General features: G+C 37.3%; 1 long non-coding RNA gene across 1 annotated transcript; it reads left to right on the top strand.

Annotated features, from left to right (window-relative positions):
• Positions 1-696: 696 nt before the first annotated feature.
• Positions 697-3,155, top strand: LOC112166297. Its single transcript, XR_002923185.2, has 5 exons — positions 697-971; positions 1,560-1,629; positions 2,414-2,489; positions 2,590-2,682; positions 2,804-3,155. It is a non-coding gene; the product is annotated as an uncharacterized LOC112166297 (long non-coding RNA).
• The last annotated feature ends 10,752 nt before the right edge of the window (positions 3,156-13,907 follow it).

Below are 13,907 nucleotides of genomic sequence, written 5' to 3' on the forward strand. Positions count from 1 at the left end.
AGATACATTTCTTTAACAAAGAATGTAATCTAGAGATCATAATCTTTGTAATAACTTTATAAGCGACATTACAAAGGCTAATAGGCCTATAATGATTGACAGTCTCAGGATTGTCAGAGTTGGGAATGAGAAAAATGTTTGTTCGATTGATAAGAGACAAATCAATATGATGGTTAAAGAAATCTCACACCATACAACCCAATCTTCGTTTTTCCTATTAAACGTAGAAAAAAGCTCATGTGCTATAAGAATATTGTCATGAATAGGTTTATCTGGAGCAAAGGCACCTTGATTGTCAGAGATAAATTTCTTTAACAAAGAATGTAATCTAGAGATCATAATCTTTGTAATAACTTTATAAGCGACATTACAAAGGCTAATAGGCCTATAATGATTGATAGTCTCAGGATTGTCAGAGTTGCACTACTACACTTTGGGGCAAAGGCCACACTCTCCTAGCCACATATGAATTAAAGCGTGAAGATCTCCACCCAATTTGCTCAGTTGGTAAAAGATTCCCACTTTTCCGATTACAATCTTGTCTATGCAATTGTTTACTATATTTTTTCTATCACCTGGCCCAGTTTCACTGTTACAAGCAGAGGATTTGAGCATTTTACGGTTTTTACCGCACCAATTGAAATTAAAAGAACGGTAAATTATTTTTTTCTTTTCTTTTATAAACTTTTTGTCCATCAGATTATATCTTTTTCCCATCTCTTTCTCTCTCTCTCTCTCTCTCTCTCTCTCTCATGTCGCAGTCCTCTCCAGTCCATGGCAACAACAACAGTAATTTTCAGCAAGCTAGATCTCTCAATCAGATTAGCAATCCGCTGCTCATTGTTAGGGCTTCAAGAGTATCGGCCATTATCCTCTATTGCGAATGGTTTCTATACGTGTTTGGCTTTATCTTAGTCAAATGGTGAGGATACCATACCCGTATGGACAAAAATCTCAGATTTGTAGGAAAGGTACAACAAATAGGTTTTCTTTTTGAATGGAGAATTGATTCTTTTCCTTATGTTTGGTTGTTTCTTGATTTTGTTTTTAGGCTCTTGCATGCCCTTTTGTAAGACAAATCTAAATTTTGGGGTTAATTTTCGAATGTTAGAATGAAACTTTTCATTTTTTTTTTAAAAAGAAGGCTTCTTTTTATGATCATTGGATTAGGCAAAGTTAGGAAAACTTTGATTAGTATTTTTTTTTTCCTAAAAATCCATGCCAGATAAACAGTGAGTCCCTATATGAATGCTTTGGCATATCAGAAACTAGAAACTATATCTCAACTTCCAAACTCGGATAATTGTTTGTGCTGGGTTCTTCCAGAAACATGAGAAAGGCTAGTGGGTTTTGATTAGACAATTTCAAGTTATGTTTTATCCTTTATTTATCCTTTATAAATTGTGTTCAGTTTGTGGTTCTGACCCTTATAAGTCATGTGAATTGGTGCGCGTCTTTGCTATTCTCTTGTTGTTTTCCAATCCATTTTTGCTGAAATGATTAGCAACTTATATTGTTCCTTTAAGACTTTTGACTTCGGTTGTTTCTATTATCTATAGATGGGTACTGACTTGCACCATGTGCTGAACTAGGCCATTTTCTGGAAACTAAAGCATCGGGCTCTCGAATGTGAGTTTATTTGCTTGTTTTTGATTTGCTTTTCTTTCTGTTCTTGTTGTTTGTTTGTCATTCGGTTTTCAGGAGAATTGCTGCTTACATCTTTTTCTTTTTGAGTTGAATATTAGCTAAATTTGGTAAAGCTGGAAAGGGGTAACTAATTAGACCCAAGAAAGGCTGCACTTGAAAAGTATATTTCTCTGAAATTGATCTCAGGTGCTTCAAGTATGGAACTTTATTCTGTCCGGGCCCTAATTTACACTTATTGTTTGACATCTGATTGACTCGGACTTTGGGGGTTTTTAGTTGTGCTTGTTATTTTGTTATTCTATTTGATCAAAGTTGATCTTTTTTTTCCAATGGTTTCTTCCTTTTAACATCAATTTGATCAATTAATTTCCAGGTTGCAATACTAGTGGAGATTGAGGTTGTCTTTAATTGAAATTAAAATTCCAATATGTTGTTCATGTACTTTGGACTCGAGTACAGTTGGAGTGGCAATTGAAACTCCTAAGATTCTTGATTGATTATCTGTTTGATTGTTAAGTATGAAATTTCAGAAATGGGTATTGTTCACCAATCTCTTAAGTTCCATTTTGTGTTGAACATAGAATTCTCTGTAATGCTTGTGGATAATTTTCTGTTGAACTTAGAAAAAATTCATGCCCACTTGGCCCCATGTCTATACTAGTTGAATTGATGGTACAAATTTTATAGCAATTGGTAAGTTGTTTTTGGCTGTGATGGTAAATTGTGTGCTACATTAAGTCCAGTTGTCTTTTTGTTCATTTTGCAGCCTACCACAGAAAATGGCACGCTGAATTTCTGGTATTGCTGCATGTCCCAATCGAACTGCAATATCGGTTAATCGGGTTAGTGAGTCTTTTTCTTCCTATGTTCAGGTTAGTCATTGTAAACTGTCCTACACCATTGTTATTTGTATTTAATCTTTTCTCGGACATAATGTTTTAGGAAGTTATCGTTTGGAACAAATAGCCGCAAAAGCTTATGATATAACAAAACTCAAGCACGTGAGTAGACAAAAATATGTTACTCACTGAGAAGGTAAGCTAAGTAGCTCTAATTCTAGCATGTATAGTACTATCGCCTTCAAACAATATATCTAAGTTGTGTGCTTGGAGTTGATGCCTATTTGACATGCTGTTTTTTATTATTTATTTATCAGGAAAATTTATATCAAGTCCAACTCAAAGTATCCAGCTTCCATGTTGAATTTTGAAGAGTCTGAGCTGTTGTTTGAGACAGGGAGAAGTTAAGGCAACGTCAGTTAGTAGTCAAGGCAAGGTCAATTAGTAGTCAGTATGTAGAGGTTACAGAGTTAGAGCTCTTGTTGAAGCCTAGGAGAAGTTGAGGTAATAAACCATTTGGTTTGTTGATTAGTATCTAGAGAACTATATGTATTGATGTATTAAAGTTTAAATAGAAAGATTTATTTATCTGGTTTGTTGAATTTTACAATATAGGAAATTATTGTTATATATTCAACAATCAGATATTGGATTTTCATTATATGTACCAGGGAAAAAAATTTCATATATTGAGAATTCTTTATGAGCAATATATTTTTTTAATATTTGTATTGATGAAGACACCAACCCAGCGTGTGTGGCCATAACATTTTATATGAAGAAATGGGGCCCATCATGTCAGAAATTCAAAACAATCGTGACTTTGTAACCGAAGCGTGGGTATTCTTGCCAAAGCAACTGGCCTACAGGGCACTGACTCAAAGAAAAGTGGCTGCAATGTGGCAATGGCTCATGGACACACACATATGTGGCCTTTGGCCCAAATTTGTCACCAATAGTGTGTGTGGCCATTGCTTATTATTGTTGTAGTGTTGGGAATGAGAAAAATGTTTGTTCGATTGATAAGAGACAAACCAATATGATGGTTAAAGAAATCGGAGACTACTTTAAATAGAGGGTCTTTTACCTAGCTCCAATAAGTATGGAAAAATATAGCATGCAAACCATCTGCCTCCGGGCCTTTTAAAGGTCCTATGCTGTGATTGGCCATATAAAGATCTTCCATAATGATTGGAGCTAAAAGTGAAAGATTGTCGATCTTCTTCTGTAATGCAAGGAGTTATGCAACTAGTGGAAGAGTATAAAGCTTCTCTAGAAGGAGTTACACAAGGGGTACAACGTTTCTTAAATGAAGTAAGTAAAATATTAGCAATTTGCTCTTGATCATTAGTCAACATACCTGTATCATCTTTAATTCTAAGAATTTGATTTCTTTTCCTTCGTATTGTAAAATTAAAGACTATAGATTGATTTTCTATTAACAATTGTTTATGGGTTGTAATTATTTTACTGATTGATTAAAGATTTGGTGTCTGGGTAGCTTGATTTGCTAAGAATTTATCAATTTCATGACTGGGTTTTTTTTCTTCTAACAATGTCTGTGTTTTTATCTACTTTTTGTTGTTGTTTTCATTGATTTGGATGTTAGTGTGAAATCTTAGATATGGATCGAAGGCAAATTATGTTGCTCTTATTGGTGGAGTTGTGGCACCTAGAGACAATGTGTGCTTGTACTATGCTTGTGCTACTGATGTTTAATTTGAGACGAAGACGTGCTGAAAGACATGCTCCAAATAATCGTTCATTCGTTAGACGTGAGGCTCGTTTGAGTTATCTAGATAGTATTATAGGCAATAGTGACACCGAATGTGTAAACGAATTAAGAATGGATAGAAGGACTTTTAGCTTTTTGTGTGAATTGCTTCGCACAGATGGAAAGATAAAGAGTGATGGTTTGGTGTTTGTGGAAGAGCAAGTATGTATGTTTTTACATATACTTTCACATCATGTGAAGAATCATACTATTAGAGGTAGATTTTGCGATCCAGAGAGACTATTAATAGGTATTTCCATTCTATACTACAAGGTGTTTTACGATTACAAGGTAGTTTGTTGAGGGTACCTGATCTGGTACTTGCTGACTGCACAGATCGTAGATGGATGTGATTTAAGGTTAGTTTATTGTAGGGACTGCAGTTATGCTTTTTCTGATTGTTTAAGGTTCATCTCTATATGTGCAGTTTATAAACTTCATGAATATATATATATATATATATATATATATATATATATATAGAATTGCTTGGGGGCACTAGATGGAACTTACATAAGAGTGTGTGTACCTGCAATTGACAAGTCAAGATACCACACAAGAAAGGGTGAAGTTGCAACAAATGTGTTAGCTGCTTTTTATCGTGATATGCAGTTCATAATTATCTTACATTCGACTCTAGAGTTCTTCATGATGCAGTCACTAGGCCGAATGGATTAGGAGTTCCCACCGGTAAGGCTATTGGCCAACAATGTGTAGAATAAATTAATGCAGTTTATGTGTCTTTCACACACTAATAGGAATTTTTATTTTGTCTATTAGGTTATTATTATCTTGTAGATGGTGGTTACACAAATGGTGAGGGATTTCTTGCACCATATAGAGGGACAAGGTATCATTTGTCGGAATGGGATGAAAGAAATATGCTTAGGGATCATGTGGAATATTTTAACATGAAGCATTTGAAGACAAGAAATGTCATAGAACGGTGTTTTGGAATGCTAAAAGGAAGGTGGGGAATACAAAGGAGTCCATCATTTTATCTAATAAAGACACAATGCCGCATAATTACAATTTGTTGTCTTTTACATAATTTGATTAGGAGAGAGATGTCAATTGATCCAATAGAGTATGCAGTATGTGAATTAGATGCACAAAATGGGGAAGAAGTTGATATAGTTGGCATGGTCGAAGCGTCTAATCAATGGACAGGAAGAAGGGCTATAAGGGCTGCCGGAGATACAGGGGTTTCAAGTGCTGCTACAAGGGCTGCAAGGGATGCAAGAGCTTCAAGAGAATAAATTATGTAGTTTCTGCTTTATATATATCTGAGTACTAAGGATCATTATTTATGTAGCTTTTGATTTGTTGTGAACACTAGATGAGACACTAGCTAACTGATTCTCTACATCAGTTACTTGCATTGTTAGGAGCTATTGCTTAGTAGAGTTATCTTAGAGAATATATTAATGCATTTTAATGCTTAGGAGTGTGATGACCTAGTCTTAATTAAATTTAATAGGAAATCGTTTTCCTTATTCTCATTCGTTTTTGTGTTTTACTTGTGTTGTTAAAATTAGTTTATTATTTTTAGTTTGGGTTATTAGTTTTGTTAAAAACATGTGTTAAATTTTCTTGAATACCTAGTTCATCTTGATTCAGCTCTTTCGAATTAAATGGAAGTATGATTTGTATCATGAATATCAATTAGGGGACTTAGATTGCTAAGGTACAATATATATTGATTGTTAGAGTATCATTCTCACTCAGTTTACAATATATATTGATTGGTCTGTGACTTGAAAGAAATGGCAAATGTTTCTTGCAATTCCATTATTCCTATTTCTTGGTCTTTTGACGTTGGAGTGGAACCAGCTTTTGACCACAATTGGTGAAACTCATTTTAAAGAGTACACAAGGAAAACTATATTAGTGATATGTTCTCTTCGTTGCAGTAAATGATCTATCGATATGGTGTCAAAATCATATTCAGTTCTCATTGAAACGATAGTTTTTGACTTACATTTTTCAAAGGTCAATTAGGTGTGCACATGGTTATATTTATTTTTCTTTTCCTTCAAGAGTTTGGTTGCAGCTTTTCCAAAGTGACCAGTGTTTGCTATCTTTGACTATTACTTCTTGCTGTTCAATCAGTAATCTTGAATAATCAGTGATTCCTACAAACTAGTAGGAGCTATTGGACTGGGATGCCTTGTCATACTTGAATTGAGGAGTTTGCTTTTGTGGTTATCATGTTGTAAAGTGGTAGAATAGTTGGCTGGCTATGAAGTGAAAACTTGGGGCAACTTTTGGTACTATATGTGATGGATGATTTTGAAATTAATTACCCTTTGTACAAAATGCAATGTTTTGTTTAGCATTTTATTTTTATCAATGTATAGTTACTTTGAAACTTTGAAGGCAACAGTATCAAAGAAAGAAAGTTGTACATAAAGCCTTTTTGTGTCTCCTTGGTGTATTACTGGTGTAGTTTTCCAGATCCTTGAAAAGAAAGTATATTTAAACTTTTTGAGACTTTCAATTCTCAAGTTCCATTTTATAACTTTAACTAGTTGCCACTGTGCTTCTGTTGCCTCCACTACCTTCTGCTGATCTGAACTTACATTAAGTTGCTATGTTTTGAATGGTCCCTTATGATCTTCCCCTTTTCTCTTATACTTTTCACTTCATTAAATGCTTTACAATTACATATGGAATCAGCAATGATTTTTGGTTTGTTAATTTTCTAGCTGGAAAGATGAGGTGAAACTAAACTGGAACCAACAATGATTTTTTGGTTTGTTGATCATATTTATGTTTCTTTAACCATGAGATGTTGATTTTTTTTAGAAAATGGAAAGTGGTGATGAAAATACCGAGCAAGGGAAGTCAATGTGTGTATGGACCAGCTTTGGAGAAGAATCTTTGTTGAATGTTCTTGACGGAATTGTTGCTGGAGGACAACGCTGTGACACTGGAAGTTTCAAATCTTGTACTTTAATCAAAATAAAGCATGCTTTAAATTTTTTATGTTCCAATTCCAATCTGAAGGCAAGTCCACATATTGAGTCAAAGGTGAAGAGACTTAAGAAAGATTATAGCATCATCTATGACAAGATGAACAAGAGTGGATTTGCATGGAATGATATCAAAAAGTGCATTGAAGTTGATAGTAATGAAGTATGGGATACGTATGTGCAGGTAATGAGGATGTTTCATTAAGTTTGATTTTTAAGCTAACTGATTTCATTTCTTGACTTTGATCGATTCATTTTCTGTTTCTATCATAGCACAACAAAAAGGCAAAGGAGAAACAAGAAGTATTCATTATTTGATAGACTAGCTACCATCTTTGGGAGTGACTGTGCTACAAGAAATACTGATGAGGTCCCTGCTGATATGATGGAGGAGCAGAGCAACAATGAAGATGACATAGGCCTTGAGAATGACACAAGCCCCATGTCAATGAGCAAAGATAGCACGGGACAATCTCAAGTCAATCAGAAAAAGAGGAAAAGAAATGATGAAGATAAAATTATGCTTGCATTGGATAAATTGTTTGAAGAATCTGGAAAAAGAATGCAATCGGTGACTGATGCCATAGTGAAAGGTAATGAATATCGATCTGATATTGCTAAGGAACTTAAGAAAATGGGACTTTCTATTCTAGACCAAATTGAGGCATTGAAAATCATTTTGGACAAGCCCCAAAGCATCTTTGTGTTCATGTCCTTAGATGATGAAGTGAGAAAAGTGTATGTCGAGAACTTACTTGCGGGCACTGCTAGAGGATCTACCTAGCTGCTGGTTGAAGATATGTTTTTTTTTTTTTTTGGAAAACCTCAAGTTGCTGCCTTAACACATGTTGGACAAGCCACTATTTGCTAGATTAACATTCAATTTTGTAATTGCCAAATGGAACTTTATTAGCATGTGGAATGTTACATGAATGTATCTCTCACTGTGTTGTATTAATCGGTGGACTTGTCGATGTGTAAAAACTAACTACAAGTATGCATATTGTGGTGGCTTACTAATCTATGAAATTATGGATGTTATTAGTGCTCTTCTCAGTCTATGATTATTTTGTTGTATGTGAACTTTGCCAAAGAACAAGCTAGAACATTTTCAGACACTTTGTGATTGTCTTCAGCTTTCACCTTCCAGTTTTCTTTTCTTCTCACAAACTCATAAAGTCCTTCACTTTTCTTCTGCAAATTACCAACTTTTAGTCCAATACACCAACAAACATGCGATAGGACTATTTTGACTATTTTGGTCTTTAGTCCTAAGCAGTACCAAACATGGGTCATGTATTAACATAGCATATCCCAGGTTAGAAGAGTCCTAGACTATTATAGGAAATAAGGTGGGGCATAATAGTCCCATGAAACAAACATGGCCCTAATTGAGTATTTAAAGCCGTTTCTTGCAATATCCCAATATAGGAAAGAGTATGAGAATTATTTCCTTGAATATTCTGAAGCTGAGAATGAATGTCCTCCATTCTTTCGAAAGACTTCCAAAGACTCTATAGTTCCAATTCTTCGCCAAAGCCTGAAAAGCATTAACCTTGGCCATAAAATTTTCAGAAGCATTACCTATAGTATCAGTAAGCCAAGAAGCCTTCACAATATTCAAAAAATCTGGGTGATGAAACCACATGACTTCTAGCCTAAAAGCATATCGTTTCCTAGTAGTACTAGGATTAAAAGACAAGTAAATAGGTAAAGCTAAGTAAATAGGTTGTCAACTTGAGGACCTGTATGAGTTTCTGTTGCATTACGGACCGCATTTGCAAAACTAGTACCTTGACGTCGGGAGCCCATTTGAGCAGCAAACCTCCCCCCACAGCCGTAGCCGCCTTGAGCATACCCTCCATGAAATATGAGGTTGTGTGTCAGAGGTGTGTTGAATATTAAAGAGTTCCATTCCATGTACTAGAAAAGAGGTAGAATATTCGATATCCGGGAGGATTGAGGAAGGAATGGACCTTTATACCAAAATGATTGCTGTGGCTTCAGGCCCCAATAAAGTTTTTATTGCCCCCCCCCTCCAAATAAAATCTTTATTAGGGGCCAATAAAAGTCTCGGACGACCTCTTTGGAGACCTCTGGCAGTTGGTGAACGGAGTCCCACGACATGTGGCTGGTGGTTGGATTTCAGCGATCGGTGATAGGAGTCCTGCGGCCAGTGACCGAAGTCCGGTGACCAGTGACCGGATCCCTACAAAGTCTCCGATGACTTCTCTCTCTCTCTCTCTCTCTCTCTATTTGACAAAGGGAGAGAGAGCAAAATTGTCCCAAAAATAAACAAAACTTAATTGGCTATTAGGAGAAAAAAATATGTAATTTGTTGGGTAAGTGGGCAATCTTATAAGATGTTAAGGTAAGTGAGATTAAAGTAACTCAAATTTGTGTAAATGGACATTTTCCCTATATATAAATGGGTGGTTATAGGGTTCAGGGCATATACTTGGGTTTGATCTCCTTCCACTTGTTGATAATACATACCTGATAGATGATTAAATTGAGAATAATAGCGTGTCCTTGCCAAAATTCTTTTGCAGAAGGAAATCCAGCTTCTCGAAGAGATTTTCATATACAAATCCATATACTTTATTTGAATACCCACTTACAGCTGTTATCACTTTTGCAAGAGCCACTACGTCATTCCTTGCGGCAATCATCAAAATATTACATAATGATCCACCGCTAAATCCTAGCAGGAGCTTCCGAGGAAAAAAAAAAGAAAGAAAAGTTTGCGTACTACTTATTTGTTTTTGGAGAATTAATAACTTCGGATAAAAATGATTAAGTAGTTAATAATTAATATCCTGTTTTAGGGAATCAGAAATTGAGAGGAAATTGCTGTGTATTCTCATTGATAATAGGGGCCTCTTTATATAGAGGATTACAATGCATTGAATCCGAATCATACAAGGAAAGGTAATCATACATTGAATAGGAATATCTAGATCCTTCTAATTAAACCCTATTACCACTAGGTCAAGTAACCTAGAGTTTGGGCCAGACACACAAAAAAGGATTTACTTGAACACTCCCCTTTGTGTCGCCCAAAACGTGATGGTTCTCTCGTTGCCTCGCTAAAAACCTTACCAAGTAACAAAAACCCAGTGGGACAAAAATAACCTCTGTCGAAGGGGAAAAAGAGCACAACACACCCTTCACGTTTCGAGACCATACGTGTAGACATCTCCCCCTGATGTCTGCATCTCCCCCTGATGACTATGGTCATGGGAGTTCGGATAACCTCCGCAAACGATGTTACCAACATGTTTTTCGAAAGTGGAATTTAGGCAATGACTTAGTGAGCAAGCCTGCCAGGCTGTCCTCAAATTGAACTTAGTTCACTTTGATCTTGAGGAGAGTCTGTTGTTGCTGATTATATTTGGTGTTGTCGCTTTTGATGTAGCCTTGCTTCATTTGTTCAACACAAGCAGCATTACCTTGAATACTCGTAGGCTCATCTATGGTAGACTTCAAACCACAATTGTTCGAACATGCGTAATCATGGATCCAATCCATAAACATTCAAGAACCATTTCGTGAAGAGCAATAATCTCTACATTGTTCGAAGATATAGCGACTAGGGTCTATTTTGTAGACCTCCAAGATATCATGTCTTTACCGATGGTGAACACTTAACCAGTTTGGGAATGACCTTTGTATGGGTCAGAGAGATACCCAATATCAGCAAAACCTTCCAAAACACATGTCGTTTTGGGATGGGTATAGTGGACGCAGGCCAGTGTTGGCGGCGTTCCTGGTGTGTGATGGGTCTGAATCCATAATCTCTCTATAGAGATAGAACGAGCTCATATCAATCGTACATCTCAAGTACCAAAAGATATCTTTTACAGTAATCAAATGGCGTCGCGTTGGCGCAGAGCTATACCTTAGCTAACAAGTTCACTGCAAATGAGATGTCTGGTCTTGTGCATTGAGCTAAGTACAATAATGCACCTATTGCACTTAACTAGGGCATTTCTGCCCCTAGCACATATTCGTCATCATCCTTCGAACAAAGAGGATCCTTTTCAGGATCAAGACTACGGACGATCATGGGGGTGCTTGAAGGCTTGACCTTGTCAAAATGCCTAAGCATTTATCAACACAACGCTCAAGTTCCAAACCGAGACATAATCGTGTTCACCCAAAATCCTCCATCTCAAACTCGGATTTCAAGTGTTCAGCGGTTTTCCTTAACTCTTCAAGGGGCTTTCAATGAAGATCATGTCCAACATGAACCGTGATAGAATCCGAAACTTGTTATGGAAACGTGTGGGCATATCCTTTCCCAATCAAGTAGTCATTTTAGCGAGCGTTTCAACCTCTTTGTAAACGTGCTCCGTGGTCTAGAGCCACTTGACTTGGGTAAATGAAGTTCACCATGAACTTTCATGTATATTCCGTATCTAGATCCCTATAGAGATACGTAGTGACCACATTTGTAAGCTGCATGTTCAGTTATTCGGAAACTACCAAACTAATAGGGTAATGGAGTGCAATGACATCCATTACGAGAGAATATGTCTTATCATAATTGATTCCAGGGCGTTTTGTGAGAAGCCTTGTGCCATAAGGCGAGATTGTCATCTCTTTTTCTCATCACGTTTTCTAACGAAGACCCATTAGTCAATAGGTTTTGTGTTAGGAGGTGTTGGCATCACTGGCTCGAAAACCTTCCTCTTCGTTAGAGAATCCATCTTAACCTGGATCGCATCTTTCCATTTAGGCTAAATCTCTCTACATTGGCATTCATTCATCAACGAAGCGTGATTCGATATCATCTGACTCAACAAACTCATGCGCAACGAAATGCGCAACTACATCATCAGTTATGATGGAGTTTCTATCCCACGTCTCATGTACACTAGTGTAATTTTCATAGAGCTCTATATTCTCAGGAATAGGTTCTAACGTTGAGGCATCCCCCAACCATAACCCTAACCCAGAAGATTCATGAGACGGATTTTGAGTGTCGATGATCAAAGAATTGGAATGTGCCAAAGTATCTTTCGAACCCACGGGCCTCCCACGCATTCTAGCTGGGGCCATGGCCTATAACGCCAGAGTGCCACTGGCTTTGGCATTGGCGACATGCCTACCTCCTTGTAGGGATGGCGCTACGTCCTCTCGTAGGGACGTTCTTCCTTGCAGGCATGTTTGCAGCATATTTGTGTGATCTCGTCACTTTAACAGGGATCGAGATGAGACATAGTGGGGGCAGGCCACGACAATTCTTATCGTTCTTGTTGAACATCCGTGTTCTTATCTCCCCCTAATGACGGGAAGATTTTCTTATCAAAGTGACAATCCGCAAATCTAGCGGTAATGAGATTGCCTTGCAAGAGCATTAAGTGGCGGACGATTGTTGGTGTCTTAAATCCAACGTAGTTGGCCATTCATCTGTAAGGACCCATTATAGAGTGCTGTGGTAGCGCAATTGGCACATAACTTGCACACTCAAATATGCGTAAGTACGATATTTATACCCAGTCACTAGCTGTAACGCAGAGGTAGATTGAGTGGCGGTGGGTTGTAGACGAATTAGTATAGCTGCATGCGATATTGCATCACCCCAAGCGGATGTAAGGAGGTTGATGCGCATTACCAATATCCTGACTACCATCATAGTCGTTTCCGCGAGACCATTTGGGTGTGTCCATGGGAATATAATGTCCAACATTAATCCCAATGCAATAACCATCGAAAGTTTTTGATGTAAACTCTCTAGCATCGTCAAGTCCAATTGAGGGAATGGGATGATCCGGGGAGTGAGCCCGTTGTTGTATGATACGTGCTAGGAGTGTAGCATAAGCAGCATTTACAGATGGACAATGGCACAACACGTGACCAGCGTGTTTGCGTGTCAACCAACATCATGAGATATTTAAACGTCTGCAAGTTGGTTGAATCAGTCCACAGAATCCGCACGGATTCTATGTAAGAACAAAATAAGTATTTTCATATCCTTTGCATAGGACAGTCTTAGTCCTAATTTCCCTAAGGAACGGATTTGTAAAACGAGTGAGAGGCTTTAGAAGCAACCAATGAGAATTTTGGTTAGGCCTGAGCGTCTGAAACGCTATTTGAAGCAAGTTGGTGATTGCAGCATCACCTGGGGTGCCATTACCATGATGGACGCCATCCATGGCGTCATGGATAGGGACTACACCAGCCCTAGGCTGGTGGTGGACTGAGGCGGTACGCTAGTGATAGGAGCATTTTAATGCGATGTTTTAATTGTTATTTCCTCATATTTACTTAGTTATTTCCTTAAATAAATCTTTCTTGTTTAGGAAAGTTACTATTTTTAGAAAGTTTCCATTTTTAGTAATAATTTCTATTTTCAGGTCCTTGGAGCAAACAAGCTGAAATAAGCTCAAAAGGGAAAGAAAAGCTGGAGAACTTTGGAGGGAGCTCAAGGACTGCATAAATGAGCTGAAACGAATAAATGAAGTTTTCCTGGTCCAACCAGGAAATCTTGTTTCAACCAGGAAACCCTGTCCAGAAAAGGAAACTTTGTCACAGCAAGACTCCTGAGAAAACAAGGAAGCATGAGCAGAAAAATAAAGGAAGTTGATGTTGAAGGAAGATTCCTGGAAGCACTAGGAGACTACATGGCTTGAAGGTGACGCATAAAGGCCCAAGAACTCTCAAGAG

Source organism: Rosa chinensis, chromosome 5 (assembly GCF_002994745.2).
Source record: "Rosa chinensis cultivar Old Blush chromosome 5, RchiOBHm-V2, whole genome shotgun sequence".
NCBI classification, from domain to species: domain Eukaryota; kingdom Viridiplantae; phylum Streptophyta; class Magnoliopsida; order Rosales; family Rosaceae; genus Rosa; species Rosa chinensis.